At 41.9% G+C, this 27,054-nt stretch overlaps 1 protein-coding gene across 4 annotated transcripts in view; it reads right to left on the bottom strand.

Annotated features, from left to right (window-relative positions):
• The window catches only part of SCN8A (sodium voltage-gated channel alpha subunit 8), a 178,920-nt gene extending 153,972 nt beyond the window's left edge, over nt 1-24,948 (bottom strand). For 2 of the 4 annotated variants that reach the window (XM_036456540.2, XM_036456543.2), the window contains exon 1: nt 24,834-24,948. The gene's annotated coding sequence lies outside the window, so the exon portion shown is untranslated. The remainder of the gene's footprint in view (nt 1-24,833) is intronic. The other 2 variants (XM_045587995.1, XM_036456542.2) reach the window with 1 other exon arrangement.
• Between the last annotated feature and the right edge of the window lie 2,106 nt (nt 24,949-27,054).

Here is a 27,054-nt window from a genome sequence, read left to right as displayed (position 1 = left end):
TCAAAGGAAGACAGTAGCCAAAACTGGAATAATCTGAGCAACGAAATGAATAGCATGGTATTATGTAACCCAAAGTATAAAATAAATACATGAGTTCATACTGAAAAAATTTAATGACAATAAATAAACACGTGGATAGAAAAACTAAATCTTCCTTTACAGAATTACAAATAATATACGTAGATACTTCTTCCAGAGGTGGAGTTTAATCCTCCCCCTTTCCCCCTTCCCTCAAGTCTGAGCTGGACTCAGTGATTCCTTTCCAAAGAATGCAGTATGGAGAGTGGGGAAACCTGGCAAATACAACCTAACCTGGCATTCTTCCTCAAAACCCACAACCCCCTACAGAAAAACAAGCAAACAAAAGTCCTATGACCCTAGTCTAATCATGAGAAAGACTTCAACAAACCCAAACTGAGGGACAGGCTACAAAACACCTCACTGGTACTCCTCAAAACTGCCAAGGTTATAAAAAACAAGGGAAGTTCGAGAAACTGTCTCGGACCAGAGGATACTAGGAAACATGATGACTAAATGCAATTGCAATGTGGTACAATGGACTAGATCCTAGAACAGAAAAAAACATTAGTGTAAAGAAAGGTAAAATCCAAATAAAGCCTGGAATTTAATAGCAATGTACCAATATTGGTTTCTTAATTTTGACAAAAATACCAAGGTAGTAAGATTAGAATTGAGTCTTTGCAACTTTCTGCATATCCAAACTAAAAATTATTCCAAACTAAAAGTTGATTTTTTAAATCATCTAATGCTGGTTTAGGATGAAATTAGTGAGGAAAAATTAACTAATTAAAGCTTTATTTGCCCAAGCTGGTTTGGCTCAGTGGATAGAGCATCCTCCTGTGGACTGAAGGGGTTCCAGGTTCGATTCCAGCCAAGGGCACATGCCCAGGTTACAGGCTTGATCCCCAGAATGGGTTGTGCAGGAGGCAGCCAATCAATGATTCTCTCTCATCACTGATGTTTCTCTCTCTCCTCCTCCTCTTTCTTCCTCTCTGAAGTCAATAAAAGAATATATATATATATATATATATATATATATATATATATATATATATAATTTTTTTTAAAATATATTTTGTTGATTTTTTACAGAGCGGAAGGGAGAGAGATAGAGAGCTAGAAACATCGATGAGAGAGAAACATCGACCAGCTGCCCCTTGCACACTCCCCACCGGGGATGTGCCCGCAACCAATGTACATGCCCTTGACCGGAATTGAACTTGGGACCCTTCAGTCCACAGACCGTGCTCTACCACTAAGCCAAACAAGCTTTGGCAAGAATATATATATATGAATATATATATTTTTAAAAACCTTATTTGCATGATTTCTTTGTGACATATCTTTTTACAGAGAACAAACAGAGTGCACTTGACATACTATCTTATAAAGTGAATCCATTGTATGGATCCTTTTCTTGATAGAAAGAATGCATTTCCATGGCACATTCATGGACAGATGCTTCACCAGAGGTAGGAATATTCCCCAAATTACACAACTACATATTCTTTCTTGGAGGACTCCTTCCTTCCTTTCCATGCCTCCAGATGAGATTAACTGGGTGTCCCTGGTTATCCTGACTATGTAGTAGAACTATGGCCTCGCTTGGGACTCTCTCCTTGTATGGTCTGGACCCTGGTCTTCCTATAATAGGCCTAGGGCTGTGGCTGAGATTCTGCCCCTTCCGTCTAGAATTCACTATGGTCTCTGATACAAAACTAAAGAGACCTGAACTACCCCAGTCTCTTTGTTTCCATATTAATTTATCTCCAGAAGCATCACCATGTACATAAAAACTGGTAACAGCGATATCCTAGTTTGTCGAACACCTGCATAGGTTCTGCAAAAGATATCAGAACTGATGAGCAGCACCTGATACGCACTCCTATTATTAGATTTTTTGAGAGCTCACTATTTAAAAGGGGTCGTCAATGCAATGCACTTTGCATTTTCCAAATAAAAAGTAGTCCTATTTTCTAAGGTAATGAGTTAGAATACTAAGAATTCATTGGCCGCCCTCCGGAAGGATGTATACTGACAACGTAAATTCTTATCTCTAAACCTGAATTCAGAAAGTGGCATTCAAAAGGCAATTTCTAGACCCCAAAAGACACAATACGTTTATAGTTGACAAGGGCCACCTTTACTTAATATGCTTTATTTGCTAAGCAGAAAAGGTCACAAAACTTTATAAAGAAGCAAAAGATATAACATTTAAGCCGTAAAAATTTTAAGATGAAAGGGAGCATTCTGTGCAAAGATGCTAGAGTCCCTCCTGAGGGTGACTCTTCCAAAAGGGACCCTGAGGCCCACCTGTCAGTCCAGTCCAGGCACTTGGTCTTTCAGGACTGATAACCTGCCCACCGGTTCCTCTCCAGCATGTGTTTATTAAATAACCAACGTTTCTGTTATAATTCCAGTTAACATGGAGTAAAGTCCACCCCACCCTATCTGTCCCTCTGAAGTCAACAGAAAACCAGGACTCAGTATATCATAAAACCAGCAGAGCGTTTCCCTTATTCCTTCTTCTGGTATTTTTTGGCCTGGACTTCAAGGCAACCAAACCCAGAATGTGCACCACGTGCAGAGAGAAAGAACTCCATGAGAAGACCCCATTTTTGATCCAAGAAACAGGAAAAGGAGCCCCTAAAAGTCAAAGGGAGCAGAGGAAATCCCTTGGTTTTGTTTGTTTTCTTTCTGCTCTCTCCTGGTCTACTCCAAGGCACTTGGGCAGCACTGAGCATGACATCAGCAGCTAGATGGAAGAACCTTTGCTCTGATCAGAGGAACTGAGATCTCAAGAGCACACAGGGAATCTCCATTGCTTTGTTCTCTCTCCCTATCCTCTTGCCATTTGGTTCCCAAAGGACATGTCGGCTCAGAGAGTTCAAGGCACAGCAAAGAAATTGGTCTTAGCCTTTTAGTAAGAGAAGCAGGAAGGAGAATCCTTTGGATCTGGGACATTGGGAGAACCACCGAAAGGAGAGGAAGCTCAATAAAGCTATATGTGAACTCCAGGGCTCATCTCTCAGCTGCACATGCAGGTATCTGACTGAAAAAGCACACCAAAGATTTTGATCTATGGGGTATACCACTGCCCAGGGCTGAGGCTGGCCATACATGGACCAAACTAAGCGTACATGCACAGCAAATACTTTTGAAAACTGAACAGGTACTGAATCCCAGCTCATAGAAGGCAGGTAGGTACTTGCAGCCTGAATCTAGCTGAATTGACTGTCTGCTTTAAAAAACAAGAGGAAATATAACCTATAGGATTTAAACAAGTCCCAAAGTCTCATAACATAATATTAAAAGTGTCCAAGGTAAAAATCCAAACTGTATACAAAGAAACTGAAAATCTCAACACCTCACAAGGGAAAAGATAATCAACAGACATCTATTCCAAGATATTAGGGTTATCAAAGACTTTAAAGCAGCTACTATAATCATGTTCCAAGAAATAAAGGCAAACACTCTTGAAGTGAGTGGAAAAATAGTCTTAAAGAAATAGAATGCTTTGTTAAAAAAGGAAAAATTTAAACTAGAAAATATATTTTAAAATTCATTGGATGGGCTCAATATATCAATATAATTGAAATGACAGAAGTGCCAATGAACTTGAAGATGGATCAACAAAAATTTTCCATGCTGAACAACAGAGAGAGAAAAAAGATTGTGGAAAAAACAAAACAAAACAAAAACACCCAGAAGACATAAAAAGAACAACACCAAAGGTGTTAACACTTGTCTCATCAAATACCTATAAAGAAAGGAGAAAGAAGTGGTTCAGAAAAAAAAAAAAAAAAATAGCTGAAGAAATAAAAGATGAAAACTTCCTAAATTTGGTAAAAGATATAAACATAAATTCAAGAAACTCAGTGAACAGCAAAAAGGATAAACGCAAAGAAATTCTTGCCTAATGAAAACTAAAATAAAAATTCTTGAAAACAGTAAGAGAAAAATGATGCATTATACATAAGAAAACAATAATTCAAATAACTGTGGATATCTCATCAGAAATTATGAAGGACAGAGGGCAGTGGAACAAGATTTTTAAGTGCTGGAAAACAAGAATTCTGTCATCCCAGATTTCTATATCCAGTGAAAATATCCATCAAAATGATGTGAAATAAAATCTCAGACTAAGAAAATTAATCACCTAAAGAGAACTGCTAAAGAAAATTCTTCAGATGAAAGAGAAGTGATACTATAGGAAAACAGAATTTCAGAAAAGATAGAGCAATAAATATGATAAATATCTAAGTAAATGTAATAGCTTATTTTACTCATCTAAAGTCCTTTAAAATACAAATGATGGTTAAAAGCAAAAAATATAACAATGTATGATGGGGTTTTCAATAAAAGTACATGTAATACATATAAGAATTACAACATAAAAGGGAGAAGATAAGCCAATCTATGTGATACTAAAGCTTCTACATTCTACTTGAAGTGATACATGTTAATTCTAAGAAGACTGAATACTAATTATGAATATTATAATCTGTATAACTATACAAATGGAGATATTTAAAATCTCAATAGATAAAATAGGATACTAAAAAAATATTCAAATACTCCAAAAGAAGGGTAGGGAAACAAACACAACAATAAAACACACAGAGGGAACAAACAATACAAATAATAAAATGGCAGACCTAAATCCAAAATGCCAATAATTATATTAAATGTAAATGGTCTCTACCAGAAACCCACTAAATACAATGATATATGAAGGTTAAAAATAAAAGCGTGCTAACTGTAATATGACACATGGATTGAATTATAAAACAGAAAAAGGACATTAGTAGAAAATCTGGTGAAATTCAAATAAAATTTGTAGCTTACTTAATAGAGTACTATACCAATGTTAAATTCTTACTTTTGATAAATGTGCCTTTCATAAGATGTTAACATTGGGGGAAACTAGCTAAAGGGCATATAGGAACTCTCTATGTTATTTTCGAAACTCATTTATAAATCTGAAATTATTTAAAAATTAAAAATATATATTTTAAGTAAAAAGAGGAGAAAATGTATACCATGAAAACATTAATCAATAGAAAATTGCAGTGGCTGTATTAACATCACACAAAGTATATGTCAAAACAAGGAGAACTACCAGGGTTAAAAAGGGACATTAAATAATGATAAAAAGCCTCAATTCACCAAAAGACGTAACAATCCTAAATGTATATGCACCTAACATAAGAGCCTCAAATATATGAAGCAAAAATTGATAGATCTAAGGGAAGAAATGAACAAATCTACAATTATAGTTGGAGACTTAATCTTCCTTTCTCAGTAATCAATAAAACAAGTGCACAGAAAATAACCAAGGATATCAAAACATAAACTTGTAACTTTACATATATACAACTCCTATTTGTCAAATAGACCTCAATAAAGCAAAAAAAAAATAATGTTGCAATTAAATAATTTAATCACATTTTAATTTTTTTAAGGAAAAAAAATCAATAATAGAGAGGAACTGAACAATGCCATCAACCAAATTTATAAAACATTTCACCTAATAACAGCAGTTTTCAAGTGCGCATGGAACATTCAACCAGCTAGACAATATCTTGGGGCATAAAACACAATCTTAACAAATTTTAAAGTATTGGAATAATACAAAGTATGCTCTCCGACCAAAATTTAATTAAGCTAGAAATCAATAAAATAAAGACTCTGGAAAAGCTTCCAACACTCCAAATACTCAAAAACAACACACTTCTAAATAATCCATTGGTCAAAGAAGAAGTCTCAAGGGAAATAAGAATTCAACATATCAATTTGTGAAATGCAGCCCACAGCAGTGCTGAGAGGAAAATTTACGGAGTTAAAAGCTTATATTGGAAAAGAAGAAAGGTTTTAAATCAACCATCCACCTACAGAAAGAGGGAGGGAGGGTGAGAGAGGAAGGGAGGGAGAAAATTAACTCAAAGCAAATAGAGTAAAAAACAGAAACCAATTAAATAGAAAAGAGAAACACCAATAAAATAAAAAGCTGGTTCTTTGAGAAGATGAGTTAAACTGATAGGCCTCCAGCCACCCTCCAAAATGAATGAATACAGCAGTCCCCTCTTTCCTGCCGTGTCACTCTCTGCAGTGTCAGTTACCCACAGTCAGCTGCGGTCTGAATACATTAAATGAAAAATTCCAGAAAGATTCATGAGTTATAAATTGCATGCCATTCTAAGTAGCTTGATGAAACCTCTCTTGGGACAACCACCTGGGACATGAATTATGCTACCCACCCATAAGATCTACTGTCATGGTATCACAGCTCCTCTGTTCAAGAAACCCTTCTTTTACTTAATAATTGCCTCAAAGTGCAAGAGAAGTGATATTGACAATTCAGGTATGCCAAAGACTAGTTATAAAGTGCTTCCTTTAAGTGAACAGACTATAGTTCTCAATTTAATAAAGCATTTTATCATCTCACATAAGAAGGGTAAGTACAATACAATAAGGTATTTTGAGAGACACCACATTCACATGACTTTTTTTATATATACTATATATTTTTTTTAATTGATTTTTTACAGAGAGGAAGGGAGAGAGAGAGCTAGAAACGTCGATGAGAGAGAAACATCGACCAGCTGCCTCTTGCACACCCCCTACTGGGGATGTGCCCGCAACCAACATACATGCCCTTGACCAGAATCAAACCTGGGACCTTTCAGTCCGCAGACCGACGCTCTACCGCTGAGCCAAACCGGTTTTGGCCATTCACATGACTTTTATTACAGTACTAGAGGCCCAGTGCACGAAATTCATGCATGGGGGAAGAGGGAGTCCCCTCAGCCCAGTCTGCACCCTCTCCAAACCGGGCCATCCCTCTCCCAATCCGGGACCACTGGCTCCTAAATGCTCACCTGCCTGCCTGCCTGATCGCCACTAACTTCCCTCCCGATGGCCTGGTCACCCTCAACTGGCCCCCCTGCCAGCCTAGTCACCCCAACTACCTCCCCTCGCTGGCCTGGTCGCCCCTTACTACCCCCCATGCCAGCCTGGTCGCCCCTTCACTAAACTCCCTGCTGGCTTGGTTGCCCCACTCAGCCTGCTGCTCAGTCGTTTAGCTGCCCCTCATTAACCCCCCTGCCAGCCTGGTCACCCCACTCAGCCTGCTTGTTCAGTTTTTTGGTCATCCCTCACTAAACCCTCTGCCAGTCTAGTCGCCCCACACAGCCAGTTAGGTTGTCCGTTCAGTTGCGATGGTCACTTAGGCATATATATACAGTTTTAATTGTTCTATTTAATTATTAATTACTAATGGTGCAGTGCACAAAATCTGTGCATGGGAGGGAAGGTGTCCCTCAGCCCGACCTGCACCCTCTCCAATCTGGGACCCTTCGGGGGATGTCCGACTGCCGGTTTAGGCCAGATCCCTGGGATCCTGCCTAAACCAGTAGTTGGGCATCCCTCTCGCAATCTGGGACTGCTGGCTCCTAACCGTTCAGCTGTCTGCCTGCCTGGTTGCCCCTAATCACTCTGCCTGCCAGCCTGATCACCCCCAACTATGCCCCCTGTTGGCCTGAGAGCCCCCCCCCGTTGGCCTGTTTGCTCCCCTTGCCCCCAATTGCCCCTTCCCGCCAGCCTGATTACCCCTAATTGCCCCTGCCTCAGCCCCACTACCATGGCTTTGTCTGGAAGGATGTGTGGAAGGTCTCCTGGAAGGTCTCCCAGGCTAATTAGCATATTACTGTTTTATTAGTATAGATTATTAATCTCTTAATGTGCCTAATTTATAAATTAAATTTTATCATAGGTATGTCTGTATAAGGAAAATAACATCATTTACATACACAGGGCTGAGTATTATCCACAGTTTCAGGTATCCCCCACAATAAGGGGGGCCTACTGTAGAGAAAGTATCAATACCAGGAATGAAAGAAGCAGTATCACTACAGATCCACAGACATTAAAAGGATACTAATACGAACAAATCTATGTACATAAATTCGACAACTTAGATGAAATGGACCAATTCCTTAAAAGCTCACCCGGAAAGAAACAGATTACCTGAATAACCTATATCTATGAAAGAAATCGAATTTGTGGTTTAAAACCTTCACTCAGATGGCTTCACTGGAGAATTCTACCAAACTGAAAGAAAATTTTACACATCTCTTCCAGGAAAATTAAACGGAACATTTTCTAACTGGCTTTCTAAAACCAGCATTATCCTGATACTAAAACTAGACAAAGACAGTAAAGAGAAAAACAAAACTACAAACCAATACCCACGTGAACAAAGATGCAAATTCCTCAACAAAATATTTTAATGAACCTTGACCTAATTTAATAAGTCATCTAAAAATCAACTAAAATGAATCATAGTTATAAATGTAAAATGTGAAACTATTAAAAAAAACAACAACCTTTAGAAAGAAACAAAGAAGACTATCTTGGTAACCTTGGACAAAGATTTTTTATACCAAAACATGATTCATAAAGTACACAAATATGACTTAATGAAAATTTAAAACTTTAGCTCTACAAAATACATTGTTAAGAGATGAAATAGAAAAACTACACATTAGGAAAAAGTATATACAACTTATTTATCTGACAAAAGAGTCATATCCAGAATATATTTTTTAAAAAAAAAACAACTCTCAAAACTCACAGAAAGAAAACAATTCAATTTAAAAACTAGGCAAAAGGCCCTTGCTGGTGTGGTTCAGTTGGTTGGAGCATCGTCCCACTGCACCAGAAGGTCTCAGACTCAATTCCCAGTTAGGGCACATACCTAGGTTACAGGTTTGGCCCCCTGTTGGGGCATGTACAGGAGGCAACTAATTGATGTATTTCTCTCATCTGTCTTTCTTTTTCTCTCTCTTCTCTCCTCTCTAAAATAAATTTTAAAAAAACAGGCAAAATATTTGAGCAGACACTTGCACCAAAGATATATAAAATACATGGTAATAAGTATGTGAAAAGATGCTCAATATCGTTAGCCATTAGGGATATGCAAATTGAAATCACGAGATAACACTACATGCCTATTAAAGTGGCAAGAATAAAAAATCTGCCGTCTGACGTGAACTTGAAAAAAAAAAAAAGAATAAAAAATCTGAATGTTCAATGTCACTAATCATCAGGGAAATGCAAATCAAAATTACAAGGAGATATTACCTCACACCTGTCAGATGACTATGACCAAAAAAAAAAAACCTCAAAACATTAAGTGTTAGCAAGGATGTGGAGAAATGTTGGAACCTTGCACACTAATGCTGGGAATGCAAAAGGTTACAGCTGCAATGGAAAAACAGTATGGAGGTTCCTCAAAAAATTTAAAAAAGAACTACTTTATGATTTAGCAATCCCACTTCTGTGTATATACTCAAAGAAACTGAAATCAGGAACGCAAAGAGATATTAGCTCTCCCAGTGTTCATCACAGCACTGTTCACAATAGCCAACATTGGGAATGTCCATCAATAGATGAATTGATTTTAAAATGGAGCACACTGGAACACTATTCAGCCTTTTCTTTTCTTTTAAATATATTTTATTGTTTTTTTACAGAGAGGAAGGGAGAGGGATAGAGAGGTAGAAACATCGATGAAAGAAAAACATTGACCAGCTGCCTCCTGCACACCCCCTATTGGGGATGTGCCCGTAACCAATGTACATGCCCTTAACGGGAATTGAACCTGGGACCTTTCAGTCCGAAGACCAACGCTCTATCCACTGAGCCAAACAGGTTTCAGCCTATTCAGCCTTTTCAAAGAAGAAAAATTTGCCTGGCCGGCTTAGCTCTGTGGTTGAGCATTGACCTATGAACCAGGAGGTCATGGTTCAATTCCCGGTCAGGACATATGCTCTGGTTGCAGGCTTGATCCCCAGTGTGAATGTGCAGGAGGCAGCCAATCAATGATTCTCTCTCATCACTGATGTTTCTATCTTCCTCTTTCCCTCTTCCTTTCTCTCTAAAAATCAATAAAAGTATTTTTTAAAACATTTTAAAAGAAGTAAAGGAAAATATGACACAAGCTACAACATGAACAGACTTTGGTGACATTATGTTAAGTGCAATAATCTAGTCATAGATAGAAAAACCGTGCATGATTCTGTTAATATGAGTTACCTAGCATAGTCAAATTCACAGAATTCAAGTGGAATGATAGTTGACAGGGGCTGGGGGAGGGCAAAATGGGAGTTTACTAACCAGTGGGCATAGAATTTCAGTTAAGTAAGATGAATAAATTCTAGGGATATTATCGATATAAACCTTGGACCTATAGTCAACAATAACGTATTGCACATCTAAACTTTTGCTGAGGGTAAATCTCACATTAAGTGTACTTATCACAATAACATAAACTTTTATTTTTTTTAATATATTTTATTGATTTTTTTCACAGAGAGGGATAGAGAGTTAGAAACATCGATAAGAGAGAATCATTGGTCAGCTGCCTCTTGCACACCCCCTACTGGGGATGTGCCCACAACCAAGGTACATGCCCTTGACCGAGACCTTTCAGTCTGTAGGCCGATGCTCTCTCTATCCACTGAGCCAAACCTGTCTCAGCCACAATAACATAAACTTTTAAAAAACTGACAATTCCAAGTGCAAATGAGGATATGGAACTCTCATATATTGCTGATGGGAATGTAAAATGGTACAGCCACTCGATGAATGGATAAACAAACTATTACATAACCAACAATGAAATGCCACTCAGCAATAAAAAAGAACAAACTACTGACAGATGTAACAACATGGATTAAATCTCCACGGTGCTGTGCTGAGAGAAAGGAGCCAATCTCAAAGAGCTACGGGTAAGTCCTGCAGTGTAATTCCGTTTATAAGGCATTCTAGGAAAGGCGAAAGCACAGGGATGGAGAACTGATCGGGGGGTGGCCAGGGATTGGGTCAGAAGGAATCTGACTACAAGGGGGCAGTAGGGGGCAGCTTTTCGAGGTGAAGGAACTGTTCTCTGTCCTGATTGTGGCAATGATTACATGAATCTATACATGTGCTAAGATTCATGGAACTGTATACCGAAATCTCTTCAACTGTACTATTGGTAAGTTGTAAAAAATAGTAGCAATAAAAAAAATAACTAAGCTGTTAAAAATAAAAGGAAAAATACAGTCGCTATATCTGAACTAGAACTTTAAAAGCTTTTCAAATATTAGTTGTATTGAACTTAGTCTTTGAAGGACAGTGTGCTATTTGATGATAGTTCCCAAACAGAAATATATTTCCAAACAGAACAAAGAACACTGTGTATTGGCTAAAGTCACTAGACTGCAGGGGTTCTGATATCTAAATTTTGGCCATAACAATACTTGCTCAAAACGCAGACTAGCACCCATACTTTGAACTCTATACTGGATTTTTATAATACCCCCAAAAGTCAGCATTCAGTTGTCACAAATAAGAGTCCTACCAGGTTTTGTGATTAAACCATGGAAGAAAAAAAAAACACATTTATAACCAGAATCAGTGCCTGTAAGGAACGGATGTTTCTGGCTAGAAAAGTGACACTATCTGGAGAATTTTTTTTCTTGAAAATTTGCAACAGATTGCACTAATAAATGCACTGCTCTTAAAACAAACAAACAAAAAACAGAACACCTGCTGAAACCGGTTTGGCTCAGTGGACAGAGCCTTGGCATGCAGACTGAAAGGTCCCAGGTTCGATTCCGGTCAAGGGCATGTACCTGGGTTGCAGGCACATCCCCAGTAAGAGGCAGCTGGTTGATGTTTCTCTCTCATCGACGTTTCTAGCTCTCTATCTCTCTCCCTTCCTCTCTGTAAAAAAATCAATTAAATACATTCAAAACAAAACAAAACAAAACAAAACAAAACAAAACAAAACAAAACAAAAGACACCTTTCTCTGAGCGCTCCCCTGGGCAAAGGCAGCAGTGCCCTATACGACTGCTGTGCCTCCTCACTGGGAACCAGCAAGGTGGCCTGCTGAGGAGTGGGAAGCAGAAGACGAGGCAACTCCTAACCTACTGGGGACAATATAAACCAAAGACTTACTAATGGGCAGGAAGGAACACGTGGAACAATGCACATCAGCCCCCAAGAGTCAGGCTGGATATAATCTGATTAAAATTAAACATGGAGCTCTAGCCGATGTGGCTCAGTGGCTGGAGCGCTGGTCTGCGGACTGAAGGGGAATGGGATCGATTCCAGCCCACAGCACGCGCCTCGGGTGCAGGCTCCATCCCGGGCCTGGTTGGGGTGCACGTGGGAGGCAACCGATCGGTGTGTCTCTCTCACATCCATGTTTCTCTCTGTGTGTCTCCCCCTCTCCCTCCCACTCTCTAAAAATCAATGAAAAAATCTTCCTCAGGTGACCATTAACAAACAAAATGAAAAACGCTCAAATCTAATACCGAGTCTCTGACAGCCACTCATCACACAGAATGGACTTATTTTCTTCGAACGAGAAAGCTTCTGAGCAATTTCTAATGTCTACATTAAGATCCCAAAATAAAAGAAGCCTTACCCGTTTGGCACTTACGCCTGAAGTTTCCAGCAGGAACCAGAAAAAGAAAAAGCCTGGTGAGGTAAGTGAAATAATCATCATTCTACTTTGTTTCCCCTCTATAGTTAACCACTCAATCTGTGCCTTTCTTGAGTCTTATAGTCACTCTACCTTTTCTGGAGACAACAAATAAATATTATAAAAGAAGGAAAGCAAAAAATTTTGTTTAATCTATAAATAGTACTTGCACTAGAATATCTATATTAATAAATTCATTTAATTAAGCGGTCTTGACCAACTTTCCTCACCCAAGGCTACCTGAAGAATGCCATCCCAAGGAGCTGTTGTTTACCTGTTCTTAATCACCGCCACTGTGAGCACTCAAACCAGGAAGCAGGTACACACGTACAATGTGATTGCAGAGAACTTCCTAATGGGATTACTGTAAGGATGCTTTGTACCCCTAAATAAACTGCTAAATTTACTAACATTTTGTACATGAGCTCTGCCTGCTCTACTGGTTCCACACAAACCATGGGGACTTCTGCCAACTGTCTAAGCAGAGACTGTGGCAAACGCTAATGGAATTTGCATGAACTCAGTAACTTTAGCGGTGAGAAGGGAAAAAAATATTAACAAATTAAAGGAAATGTTTTGATGCATTACATTAAATTACTTTTCTCATCCTGTTATTTTGTATGTATATATTCTGATTAGAGGCCCGGTCACGAAATTAGTGCACAGTAGGGTCCCTAGGCCTGGCTGGCGATCAGGGTTGATCTGTGGGGCAACCAGCAGGGCAATGGGGATTGGGGGACCCCTGCTGGCACCCACCTTGGCTGGCCTGGTGCTGCCTGCTCACCGGCTCCACCCACCACCACCACTGGCACCCTCTTTGGCTGGCCTGAGGCCTGCAGGTTGGGGGCAGCTCCTGCATTGAGCATCTGCCCCCTGGTGGTCAGTGTGCATCATAGCGGCCATTCTACAATTTGGTCCATTTGCATATTAGGCTTTTATTATATAGGATGTTCCAATCACTCTTTATTTTTCTTATTCAATGATCTTTACTGACTACAAAAGGTTGGGACAGAACTCAAGTTCCCTGAGCTCAGCCTTTGCTCTAAATCCCCACTATATTTTGAAATTGCACATGACAGCCCACGTGTCTTGTTCTCCAGCTTGGCCAAGGAAGTTTATGCAAGTCAAGTCGGACATTTTGTGTCCAAACCCCGATGTAGTATCCTAAGAGAAAGCAGCAGCACTGGCTGAAACGGCTTTACCGCTTTCTTTCTGCTTTCACATATTAGAATCCTCTCAGTTGCTATTCTCCCTGCAATTTCAAACACTATTTCTCTCGTGAAGCACAGAGGATATAAGCAAATGACCACAGAAAGAAAGCCAAGGTATTTCAGCAAAGACAAAAGAGTCATCCATCAGGTCTATGAAGAGGAGTATAATTTTTGTTTCTCTATACACTAATCTGAAGGTTGGTTGAAAATACCAAGAAAAAAAAAAGGTGAATTAAGTGGCTGTAAATGGGTAAAATATGAAAAGGATAAAGACCCACAAAGATTAAGTCATCTTCATCAGGGAGAGGGCATAGAGAATAAGGAAGTTGGAAGGTTTAGGTTTTCCTTAAAGAAACAACACTAGAAGCTCTAGGGGAGGAAACCCTCTGCAGAGAAAGGCTTAAGAATTAGAAATAAAGATAGCTTGCAAACCAAGACACTCTGGATTAGACTGCCAACATGTATTACAGAGCATACTTCCCCAGGCTTTCTAAACAGAATACTCTCTGTCTCTAAAAATTTAAAATAGCAAAATAATCTTTAACCATTCCTCCTTCCCCTTTCACCTTATAAAGTCAATCACCATGTCCTATAAACTATGCCTTAAATTGGAAAACTGTTACTTAAACACACACATATACAAAATCATATTATTTTCCTTCCCATCTTTTTCATTATTATCCTACTCCATGCCTTTGTCACCACACAGCCAGGCCCAATCAAAGAGCCATTAGTTGGCTGTTCCTTCTAGTCTGTGCTATTAGACGTGGCTGCCCTATCCTCCTCAAACATCAGAGCAGCTTTGATGGTGTGGCACTCTGCACTCCCTCAGAAATCTTCTATGTTCCCCATGGTCTCTAAGGATAAGGACAACTTCCCAAAAGCCTTAATATTTGGCAAACGACACCCCATCTATCTCCCCAGGCTTCTCTGCCCCCGGGGGATTCCACCAAAGCCCAGCGGATCTGTTCATGGCTCCCTGAAAACACTCTACGTCCTCACCTTCTCACTTCGGCTCACACTGTTCTACCCAACCATTCTGTCCAGCGCCAATCATACCTCTTCCATCAATCATACCAGCTTGAAGTTCTTTCCTTTCTAAAGAATCAATTTACTTATTTTCTATACCACTTATGTGGCAATTAAGCCTTTTTCAATTGCTATCATGAACCATTATGAAAACGTCTTCGTATTAAGCATTTTGTGTTTCTAATTTATTTCACCAGATAAATAAGTTCCTAAAATATAAGGTCTTTTTTTTTTTTTTTTTTGTATCTTTCAATACTTGCCACAAGGTCTCACCTTCAGTTGTTGCTCACTAAGTATCTGTAGGTTGTGTGTGGTCAGAATAGGTGACTGATAGTTCCCCACGGAAAGCAATAATTCCATGTATGTAGTGAGACTAATAGCTCTCAAGGTCATGCCTCCCTCTATACTTTTATTTTCATAGATAATTTTCCAATGGAAATCCTAAAAAGCAATGTATCATATGTAATACTAAAGGACTCCTTTGACCCAAACTAACTTTTTACTTTAAATAAGCTAAGAAATTAGGATATATATTTCACTATGAAAAATAAAACAGAGGGATTATCTATGTCTAGAGAAAAATGGGGGATTGATTAATCTAAGGTGATCTAGAATTAGAGTTCAAATCCTCAAACTATTTTAATGGTCTTCCTCAAGACAACAGAATTAATGTGTCTGGGATCAAGGGAGAGAATGTGTGTGCCTGCATATACAGTGTGTGCCTGCAACAACAGAAACTGGTAACGGCAGCTGCCTTTATGAGATGCACACTGGGTTTGGGTGATAGTATAACAAGACTTAACTGTGAACTCTCCTATATTCGAACTCCATTAACTACTGAAACAAATAAATATAAAATATATACTTTACACATAGGATGGAAGAGATGCCTTTAACAGTGCCTTTGAGAAAAATGTTTTTATATTAAGCTAGTGGCCCGGTGCACAAAATTCGTGCACGGGGGAGGGGTGTCCCTCAGCCCGGCCTGCACCCTCTCCAATCTGGGACCCCTCCGGGGATGTCCGACTGCCAGATTAGGGTGGATTGGGCCTAAACCGGCAGTTGGACATCCTTCTCACAATCCAGGACCACTGGCTCCTAACTGCTGCCTGCCAGCCTGATCGCCCCCAACTGCCCTCCCCTGCTGCAACCTCCCCTGGGACCCACCTCCTCTGCACGAGGCAGCAGAGACGCCGGACCGGCCTCCTCCATGCCACGCGGAACCCTCAGGGCTCACCACACTGAGCGACCACCGGGCCCCACCTCCGCTGTGTGTGTGGCCATCTTGTGATGGCCATCTTGTGACAATGTAGCATGCAAGGGCCACCTAGGCTTATATTAGTATAGGTAACTTAAAATCCTAAAAAAAAGGTTTCAAAACCCTTTAAGAATGTTACTAACTTTTTTACTCTAGAGCAAGAAAGTATCCCCAGCTTTTCCAATGCAGAAATAGAAAAAGAGTCCTGGCCGGTTTGGCTCAGTGGATAGAGCATCAGCCTGCAGACTCAAGGGTCCCAGGTTCAATTCTGGTCAAGGGTTGCTGGCACATCCCCAATAGAGAGTGTGCAGGAGGCAACTGATCCAGTTTCTAACTCTCTATCCCTCTCCCTTCCTCTCTGTAAAAAATCAATAAAATATATTTTTTTAAAAGAAAAGAAAAAGAAAGCAATTTTTAGCAAAGTTCTAGCAGACTTAGAGATAAATTTAAAAAGCAAAAACACCTTCCTAAAGTTCTGTTATTGGGATCACTCTAATTCAGCAGTGCACAAAGGTATCTGCGGAGGGGAGAGAGCCCTTCTCTTAAAACCTGAATAGTTCCCCAGTCCCCAGCCATTTCCCTGCAGTCATGCCCTTTCTCTCCCTCTCCGCTCTACTGATCCTTCACTCTCCAATACCTTCTTCTCGATCACAACACAAATCTTCTCAAATGCCTTACTTTCTTCTTTCCTGAGACATTTTCTCCTTTGTCGTCTTCACCAAAATCTCAGGAAATCCAACTGAGAATTCTCCAACAAGCTAGATCTCTGGTTATTCTGACCTCTGAGAAAGCTCTACTAGCCTCATTTGCAGCCTGCTCACTTTTTCTCTGCAATTTAATAATAATTTGTTTTCACTTGAAAGCATTTTGTTTTCATTTGAAAAGCATTTTACTCGGCTCTTATGAAGACAAAAAGACACTAGCGGATGTGAAGGGGAAGCCTTTTGTGTTAGCCTTAATTGAAGAAGAATCCCTTCTGAAACAAGAAACTAACCATGTAATACATTAAGCCCTAGTTATTTACAGCACTGTCATTCTGTGAAATGAAGGGAAAATGTTATTGCACACTGGTTTCTACCGTGTTTCCCCGAAAATAAGACATCCTCCGAAAATAAGACCTAGCGCATGGAAAGATAAGACATCCCCTGAAAATAAGACATAGCGCAACTTTGGGAGAAAAAATTAATATAAGACACTGTCTTATTTTTGGGGAAACAGGGTAGTGAACATTAAGCTTCTGAAGGTTCAGCCTTCAATTGTCTAAGCCAGCGATCGGCAAACTCATCAGTCAACAGAACCAAATATCAACAGTACAACGATTGAAATTTCTTTTGAGAGCCAAATTTTTTAAACGTAAACTGTTTCTAACACCACTTCTTCAAAATAGACTCGCCCAGGCTGAGGTATTTTGTGGAAGAGCCACACTCAAGGGGCTAAAGAGCTGCATGTGGCTCGTGAGCCGCAGTTTGCAGACCAAGGGTCTATACTACTAAAATAAGGAGAGAATAAGAATAGATGAAAATGAATTGCTTTTTCATTGACTGTTATTGGTGTTCTCTTTATCAATCATTATCTCAAAATTTAAAGTGACATTTTAATTTTTATTTCCCCCCCCCCCTTCCCAAGTTCACCCTGGTAGAAATGCTAATGATCAATTAAATACCCAAATGTAGAAAAAGGGAGAAAATAAATGGTATGTAAAATTCACAGCCTAGATAATTCACAGACTAGATAATCCATCCCTTGGTAAATAAACATTCATTGTATTTCTCTAATGTTCTTACTCCCAGGAACTCAAAAGATTTTATAGAATAAAAATGGCACTAATTAACTGACTATGAAAGGAGTCCATTAATGTGTCTTTTGAGGGATTTCAGTGCTTTCCATTTTCAGATTCTGGTACAATCCTGATGAAGACAGGATGCCTCGCCCTGCCAGCAACAGTGCCTGTACCAGTGCTCCAAGCTTCCGGCTAGCATGGCATCATCCGAACCCAGCGCGCTCCCAGGATCCAGAGGGCCTCAGTGCCAACAGCACCTCTTAGACCCTCAGGCTTCAGGCATTTTTTGTTTGTTTGTTTGTTTTTTGTTACACTCTCCTCAGTATGACACATTTCCACATACCTCAGAGAAATATTAACTATTATCCTCTCTCACCTTTATTCTTCTAGCCCAAGATTCTCCCAGAATTTTTTCTGCTCCAGTGCACAAACCCCTCCTAGCACTGATTCCCAGTACACACTGTCCTCTCAGTCCTACGTTTATTTCAGCCTTGCAAAGGCAAAGTCCAGGTGGTAGTGGTCAAAGCGCCACTGTGATCCTGGTCATAACTTAGGTTGTCAATCTGAGAGCATTTATTAGTAGCCAAGTGTATCTATTTAAGGGCAGGAGAAAGGAAATAGACACCAAGACATCATGGCCTTTTAAAAAGTAGCTAGGATAGTTGCAGAAACAAAACAAATATATTACTTCAATGCCTCTTATTTTTACCCATGATCTCTTTGCTGACACATCTTCTGCCCATTTTTTCCTCATTCTTCCTACCTCCAAAATGCTCTCCTTCAAAGGCATTCTGCCTTTCTTCTGACTGTCCCAGAATCATGCACTATGCCCACGCACTAAAATGTAAGTGTTTAGCTACCTGGGATAATGATAATTTCTTTAGAAAGTCAAAACTGTTCACACTACCTGGTTACATGAACAGGAGGATATAACACCACTTAGTGGGAAAAGAAACGTTAAGTATGTGTCCACCAACCTTGGTATCAGTCTCCACTCCACCACTTCATTGTCCGCTAGCCCTAGACAACTCACTTGAAGCACTGGACACTTACTCGGTTTCCTCGGCTGTAAGATGAGTAGAATAACATTTGCCTCACCTAATTCAAATAATCATCTGATAGAATGATTTTTAAACGTTTTTATAAACATACTAACCAACAAAGGTCAAACATGACACCTAAAAGTAGGAGGCCCATTCAAACAAAGCAGTTCAAAGACGACACAACGGGAACACCCGGAATCGTGCTGACGCCCAAAGCAACTCCACACCTGTGTAATCACTTACCACGTTAAAATATCCAACTCGTGGGAAAATAAAGGGGAGTCTCGGCTGTTGTGTCCATTCCATCACCAGACGCCAGGCTTTAGCCAAAAACAGCTTAGTTGCCTGCCAGCTGGTGAGTGCCAAAGCTTTCCTTTTGGGTAAAGAATCCCATTCTAGAATCGTTTGGGAATGAATGAGGCAAGAGTTACTCTGGTAACTGCAATTGCACTGTGATGGTGAAGACCAGCAGAGTAAAACCTTTCTCCATTTAGACTAGCAATGTCCAACCAAGTCAGGGTGCCTGTGATTCTATCCTGCATGCCAGACTGAAGCTAAGGCAACCGTCTGCTTTTCAGACTACTGAAATTTAGTACAGTTCATACATACTATGTCAAATACACACATAAATGCACACTAAGCTGCTAAATCCTTAGAGGGAAAGGAGCAAATATATATTGAGCTCTGTGTGTCAGAAACCATAAGGAAACAGAGATTTCATTTAATCTTCACAAACACCCTGTAACGTAGACATTATTATTCCTACTTTTGTAGACAAGAACACGGACGCTTAAGACTAAATAACTTGCCCCAGGTCACAAAGCTAGTAAGTAGCAGAGTGAAGACTTGAACTTGGTTTTGCCTAACTCCAAAGCCCACACTGCTTCTCGCATTTTCTTAATAGCAAAACCTTTGGTCTTCATTTCACATTACTTCCTGGCATACCATCTTACTGCATGTCCTCATTGTGTCTTTTATAACTTCACAAAGGGGCAGATAAAAATTTTCCTTAAGACTTCCTCTTTCTCTCTTCTTTTCCTGCATTTAGTTCCTATTCCTGCACAAACTATTCTTTTTTGGGTTGAATCACTGGGATAGACCTATAAGTCTGCTACACAACATTTCAGCATTAATATATCTAAAGACTAAAAGATGTTTCCTGCTTCCAATATTTTAATAGCCATAGTTTTTGAGCATGGCATATTTCATTTTTAAATATATATATCGTTTTATTGATTCCTGAAAGTAAAGGAAAGGGAGAGAGATAGAAACATCAGTGATAAGAGAAGCATTGATCGGCTGCCTCCTGCACATCCCCCACTGGAGATCAAGCCTGAAACGCAGACATGTGCCCTGACCGGAATCGAACCATGACCTCCTGGTTCATAGGACAATGCTCAACCATTAAGCCATGCTAGTTGGGCATGGCATCATATTCTAAACTAGTTCCTGTCATTTAAAGAGTGGCAGTGCCTAGCTAGTACATTGCTTCACACACAGTAGGTGCAGAGGGGAAATATTTGTTGATTCACTGATTAAGAAAGATTTCTTTACTCCTTTAATGAACTTGTTATATTGAAATCAAGAGACTTTATAGGAGCCCGATTATAAGAATGAATTATTTCATATTAAAGGTAGTTTTCTGGAAATTTTAAAAATTATTCAGAAAAAAAGATAAATTGAAATATAGCAATCTAGTGTTTAATTCCCTAAATAATTAATGGACTATGAACATAAGAGTTGCAAAGGCTTTATTTAAAAATACTGTTATTTTTGCCAAAACCAGTTTGGCTCAGTAGATAGAGCGTCAGCCTGCGGTCCTAGGTTTGATTCCGGTCAAGGGCATGTACCTCGGTTGCAGGCACATCCCCAGTGGGGGGGGTGCAGGAGGCAGCTGATCAATGATTCTCTCTCATTGATGTTTCTAACTCTCTATCCCTCTCGCTTCCTCTCTGTGAAAAATCAATAAGATATATTTTTTAAAAATAAAAAATACTGTTATTTTCAAAATAAATAAACAAACAAAACAAAAACAAACAAACTCAGAGATACACAGAGAAAAAAATACCGTTTGCCAGATGGGAGGGGTCTTGGGAAATTGGGTGACAAAAGTGAAGGCATTAAGAGGTACAAATTTATCATTATAAAATAGCCACAGGGATGTAAAGTACAGTAAGGGGCATATAGTCAGAAATATTGTAATATTGTGTCAGGTGAGTACTAGACTAAGCGGGGTGATCATTTTGTGAGTTGATAAATATCTAATCACCATGTTGTATACCTGAAACTAATATAATACTGAATATCAACTGTAAGCGATGCCATAAAACACAGACAACTGTTTTGCTTACGGTGATAAGACTGACATTTTTTACATATATTAAAATTTTACATTCATTTTTTTACATATATTAAAATTTTTCTCCAATAAGTGTGTTGGTTTTTTTTATAATTAAGGAAACTGATCTCATTCTGCATAACTGTATTTTTAACATTTTCTATACAGCGTGGGTTTATTTTCTCAAGTATAATCTGTCAGAATTTAATATTCATTAATTCATGCACATGTCTCTAGAAAAACGTATTACATAACATCAGGACATTTAAGATATTTTCTTCATTCATGTAATCTTTTTCTTGCTTTCGGTGGATTGCCTCTATCTCTGTATTCTGTTCAAGCAGGTGCATGTTTCTTGCATACGCTCCATAGAACACTGATTATCAGTCTTTTCTTGGTAACAAACACAAGTTACGACATTGTCCCCTGACACAAGTCCAGTTCATGTCTTTTAACTTTATGCATGCTACCTTTCCAATGGCGTTAGAGTACTTCAGTCACAGAGAAACCCAAATGGAACGAGCTACTTTCTGTGGTAATGAGGTGCCTACCAACATAAGTATTCAAAGCACAGATCTCTCGTAAGGGATTCCTGTGCTGGGTGGAAGGTTACATGTGCTGTATTTTATGGCTCCCTTCCTATTCAAGGATTTTAAAATAATTTTTGGCAAGTCTACTTAGTGATACGATGGATCGCATACAGGCCTCTGCTATGTTGAGCCTTTTCCTCAATGCGCTGTTTAAATCAACCAGAGAAGGTGCCCCTCTGACCCAGCATAACTTGGTGTGCTTTCTGACTACTCCCTGTGGAGACCCACTCCCACAGCATTGACAGCTTCTTGCTATTTGAAATGACTGAAGTGTGCTGAAATAATGCAGTCAGCAAAATGTCACTGTATCCCTTACATATGGATCTGTGGCAGCCCGTAAAACACTGTCTCCGTGAGGGACAGCCAAAATGAAGAATTATGTGGGAGTAATAAAATATGATAACTGGGCCTGCAACCTCGAGTATAAGCCCAACTGCGCATGCACACACAGCTACAGAAAAGCCTGCTGACAATAACAGCACAGGAGAGCCCAAACCATGTACAGCGACCTCCCCCGTGGGGCTGGCCCGGGAGCTGTCCTTTCAGCACCACAGCAAGAAGCCCTGCGAGAGCCTAACCAACCACAAGCAACCTAAGCAGGCTGGAGAGAACAAGTTGTCAAAGCTCCTACAAAGACACCAACAAACAGCTGGACGGTTGTTTTTAAGTATATGCCATATTCCACTCCATAACCCTTTATTAACCTAAAATAAAATCCTTCAAATATTTTGATTAAAAAAAAAGTTGACAAAGACCCCAATTGAAAACCAAAGGTATATTAAGTCAGCTCTTCAAACTCAACCAGAGAGAAACCAATAACCGGCCTGAATTACCAAGAATTGCTTTGCCATACCCACTGCCAGCCCAACTAAGAGCCACGGCACATTCACACATGCCCTTATCATGGTCAAGGGTCACAGAACATGCCTGCAGCCCTCTCCAGGAAGAGCCTCAATTTCTAGGACAGGGAATGCTTGCAGAATACCAAATCATCACTGCCACCTCCTCCCCCCTCCCCCCTTCCAAGCAATCAAATTCTCTTTCAGGGAGAACTGAAGGCCTTATGGGTCATGAGTTCCAACGGAAAATGCTGCAGTATTTCAAGAACCAGGTTACAGGCAACGTGCTACAAAGCTTTCAGCATTTTCAGTGTGATTCCCCCGAGATTCCTACCAGGATGATACTGGGTGGTAATGTTATCCAGCCATTTGCATTACACATCAAAAAAAAAATTTTTTTTTCTTTTTCGGAGGAGAGAAAAAGCTCCCCAACCCCTAAAAACCTTCTCATGCACGTGGAGAAAAGAGAAGCACGGAGAGACTGGGGAACGGGGGAAACCTACCACACCCAAAATCTCCTTGGGAAAGCTAGCCCATCCCCAGCCCGAACACACGGCTACCTCTCTGAAAGCTCGCCGGGTTCCAACTTGAGAGAGCTGTTAAAAAAGCACGCTCCCCCTTTGCCCTCCAAGCCCTCCCCCACACTTCCCGCTCCCATCCCTGCTTCCCCGGTGCCCACTGTGCAGGAAAAGCAGCTTTCCCTGCAGGTAGAACTTGCTCCCCGCTAATTAGTCTCCCTCCCCCTGAATTAGCCGGATGCAATGCAAAGTTTCTTCTTAACCTATCCCCCTCCTACCTCCCCCAACAGATAACACCCTTGTATTATGAACACAGATGCGGAATCCTGGGATCTCCGGATATAAAATGTATTCCCTCATGCTTCCAAAACTGCAGTGTAAGTGAGGAAGAGGGCACAGGGTGGAGTAGCTGGAAGGCACGCAAGGTCTGAGGCATCTTATTTGTCAGGCTGAAGCAGGATTCCCTCTCCCCGCCACCTCGAGACTGGGGCCACGGAAGGGGTCTGACAGCCCAGACGAACCCCCTGGAAAGTTAGCTGCCAAGTCTCCACCGGTGGTTGCTGCTGGCTCGGAGGGGACGGAGCTGAGAGCTCTGGGGGTGGGGGTGGGGGATGCAGAGGCTTTGGGGTCCTCCAATGACCCTAAGGAAACCAGAGAGGAAGGGTCCAAGCCTGCGGAGCTGGGCAGTCCCCCAAGCCCAGGCTAATAAGCCCAGGATGCTGCTGCCGGCGGCGGCGGAGGCGAGGTGGGGGAGGGAGGGCGGAGAGGACGGGAGCAGCTCTGCACCGGGTGGCGAGGAGGGGGAAGGGGATGCTCTGAAAGTGGAGTGCTCCCCAATGCAGGAACCCGGCCTTCCCGAGAAGGCCTCCCCCGGGGGTGCACAGCCCCGGAGCGCGGGGACGGCGCGTCCAGGGAAGGACAGGAGTCCTGGCTGCCCTGGGAGCCGGGAGCCCTGGTCCTGCAGTTGGTGACGGTCCGGTCGGATGGGGGAGAGGATGCAGTAGGCATGGGGGAGGGGGCGGCGCGGAGGGGCGGCTGGGGAGACCCCGCGGCGCTGCCCTTCTCAGGACCACCCGGCGGGGAGCCCGCCCCACCGGGCCCCGGCCACGGGGTGAGGGGGCTGCGGAGGTGGGGGAGTCCTCCCGGGCATCCAGGGCGGTGGGGGCGGGGGCAGGTGGTCCCAGAGCCTCCTCAGGAGCCCCCCGTACACACCAGCGAAGAAAGCAGGACTTCCGACGCCGGGAGGGCAGCACCCACCCGCGGCCCCGCCGCCCCGCCGCGCACTCTGCGGCAAAGCCCGAGAGGAGCCGGCGAGTCCGCTCCGGGGTCCCGGGCGGGCGAGGGGGGAGCCCGGCGGGCGCGGGGCGGCCGGGGCGGCCGGGCGGGAGCCCGGGGGCGACTTACGGCGGCGGCGGCGGGAGGCGGCGGCGGCCCTAGCGCGGGGCCCGGGAGGCGCGGCCGGACTGCAGAGGCACCGGGGCTGCGGCGGGCGGGACTGCGGCGGCCGCCATCTTGGAGCGCTCCCCGCGCCGCCCGCGCCGCCCGCCCGGGCCCTTCAGGCGTAACGGAGGGCTCGCGCCCGCCGCGCGCCCCCGCGCCCGGCCCCCCGCCCGCCCCGCCCGCGCGCCGCCCCCCGCCCGCCCACCCCGCCCCGCCGCGGCCCACCTACCCCGCGGGGCGCACCCGCTCGGCCGCTCCGCTCCGCGCCGCGCCGCCCGCCCGCTCGCCAGCGGGCTCCCAGGCCGGCGTCCCCGCGCCGCCCGGACCGCATCCAGGACGCGGAGCGGCCGCCGGCAGGGGGCGCCGCGGGGGCGCCGGGCCCGCCTCCCCGACGTCCGGAGCGCGCGGGAGGGGCGCCGACTCCGGCCCGCCGCCCGCCGCCCGCTACGGGCGACGGGACCAAAGGCGCCCCGTGGCCCCGCGGAGGGCCAGCCTCACCTTCTCCCGGAGCCGAGCCGCAGAAGGAAACGCCTGGGAACAGTGCCGCACTCGGCGGGGAGTTTCTGGCCTCTACACACCCGGGGAGTCCATCCCCATGACCTTTGGCTAAATGAGTAAAAATAAAAAAATAAAAACAAACAAAAAAACAGACGCAGTGGGAGACTCGCAATTCAACGGCCAGGGCGTTGGTATGAGGAGCAGGGAAACATCGCTCCCCTGACAGTCCCCAGGCCTAAGCCTGTGTGAAGATCGCTTTTACCTGCAGCCTCAGTTTGCCCATCTGTAAAATGGGCACGGGCATATGAACTGCTCCCTCCGCCCTCTCTTACAAGGGCCTCGATAATGAATGTGAGGACTCTAAGCATGTCATTGTGCCTCTCTGCTACATGTTTCTACCGTAAGTTCACGGTTAAGAGTGAAAGAGCAACAATAAAGATTTATTTAAAAAAAAAAAAAAAGTCAGAGTATGGTCAGGTGCCACTTACTGAGTGAACTTGGATGTGAACAAGTTTGGACTTTTCTAAGCTTCAGTGTTCTCCCCTGTAAAAGGGAACAGTCAGAGCAACAACCTGGAGGTTCGTTGTGAGGATCAAAGAAGAGAATGCTTTTCACACGTTTACAACATGATTTGCCACACGCAGTGTGCCTATCATGTAGTGTGGCATTTAAAATAGCTTTACTGGGGTATAACTGACATAGGATAAACTATGTGAGTGATTTTGCCTTCTGTATACATGCAGGAAACTATCACCACCATTAAGTCATGAACGTACTTAGCCATCACCTCCAGAAGTTTTCCCATGCCTCTTCGTTATCCCTCTTCGCATCACTCCCACACTCACTCCTTCTCCATACAACCATGAATCTTTCTATTGTTGTACGTTGGTTTGCCCTTTCCAGAACTTTAAACAAATGGAATCATACAGGATGTACTCTTTTCTTGATTGGCTTCTTCCACTCAGCATTGTTTTCTTGAGATTATTCTGTTGTCAATTATTCGGTTGTCTAGCAGTCCATTCTTTTGTTATTGATGAGTAGTATTCCTTATGAGGATATGCAACAATTTGTGTATCCAGTCACCTGTTGATGACATTTAGGTTATTTCCAGTTTTTGCCTATTTCAAATAAAGCTGTAATGAGTATGTGTGTGCAAGTCTTTGTATGGACATATGCTTTCATTTCTCTTGTGGGTAAATATCTAGGAATGGCTAAATCCTACTGTAGATATATATTTAGCATATTTAACATGTTAGGAAAGGGCCAAGCTGCTTTCCAAAGTGGTGGTGACATTTTACATTCATACGAGCAGTATATGACAGCATTAGGAATGATCACTCTTTTTCATTTTAGCCATTTTAACAAGTGAGTCGTATTATCTTACTGTGGTTTGCACTGGAATTCCCTTAGTGACCAGTGATACTGAGCATGTTTTTATGCACTTATTTGTCATTAGTAAATCCTCTTGGGTGAATGGTCAACTCTTTTGCCTATCTCTTAAGTTGGGTTTTGTCTTCTTATTATTGAGTTTTGAGAGATGTTTATATATTCTGAAAACAGTCTTTTATCAGGTACATTATTTGTAAACATGGTCTCCCAATCTGGGCATATCTTTTTATTCTCTTAACAGTGCCTTTCAAAAAGCAGAAATTTGTTATTTTTATGACATTTGATACATATTATCTCTTCTATAGATCATGCTCTTGGACTCATATAAAAAATTTTTAAACATATGTATCTATGTTTATATATATACATATATATTGTTCCTCCACTATCTGATTACCCTTGTACCTTTGTTAAAAATCAATTAATCAGATATGTTAAGGGCCTGTTTCTGGACTCTATATTCTATTTCATTGATCTATTTGTCTATCTTGACATTAATACAATACTGTCTTGATTACTCTAGCTTTATTTTATAACAAATCTTGAAGTCAGATAGTGTAAGC

This window comes from Pipistrellus kuhlii, unplaced genomic scaffold (genome assembly GCF_014108245.1).
Source record: "Pipistrellus kuhlii isolate mPipKuh1 unplaced genomic scaffold, mPipKuh1.p scaffold_m20_p_3, whole genome shotgun sequence".
Lineage (NCBI taxonomy): Eukaryota > Metazoa > Chordata > Mammalia > Chiroptera > Vespertilionidae > Pipistrellus > Pipistrellus kuhlii.
The sequence above is the reverse complement of the archived record's forward strand: the minus strand, read 5'-3'. Positions and strand labels throughout refer to the sequence as shown.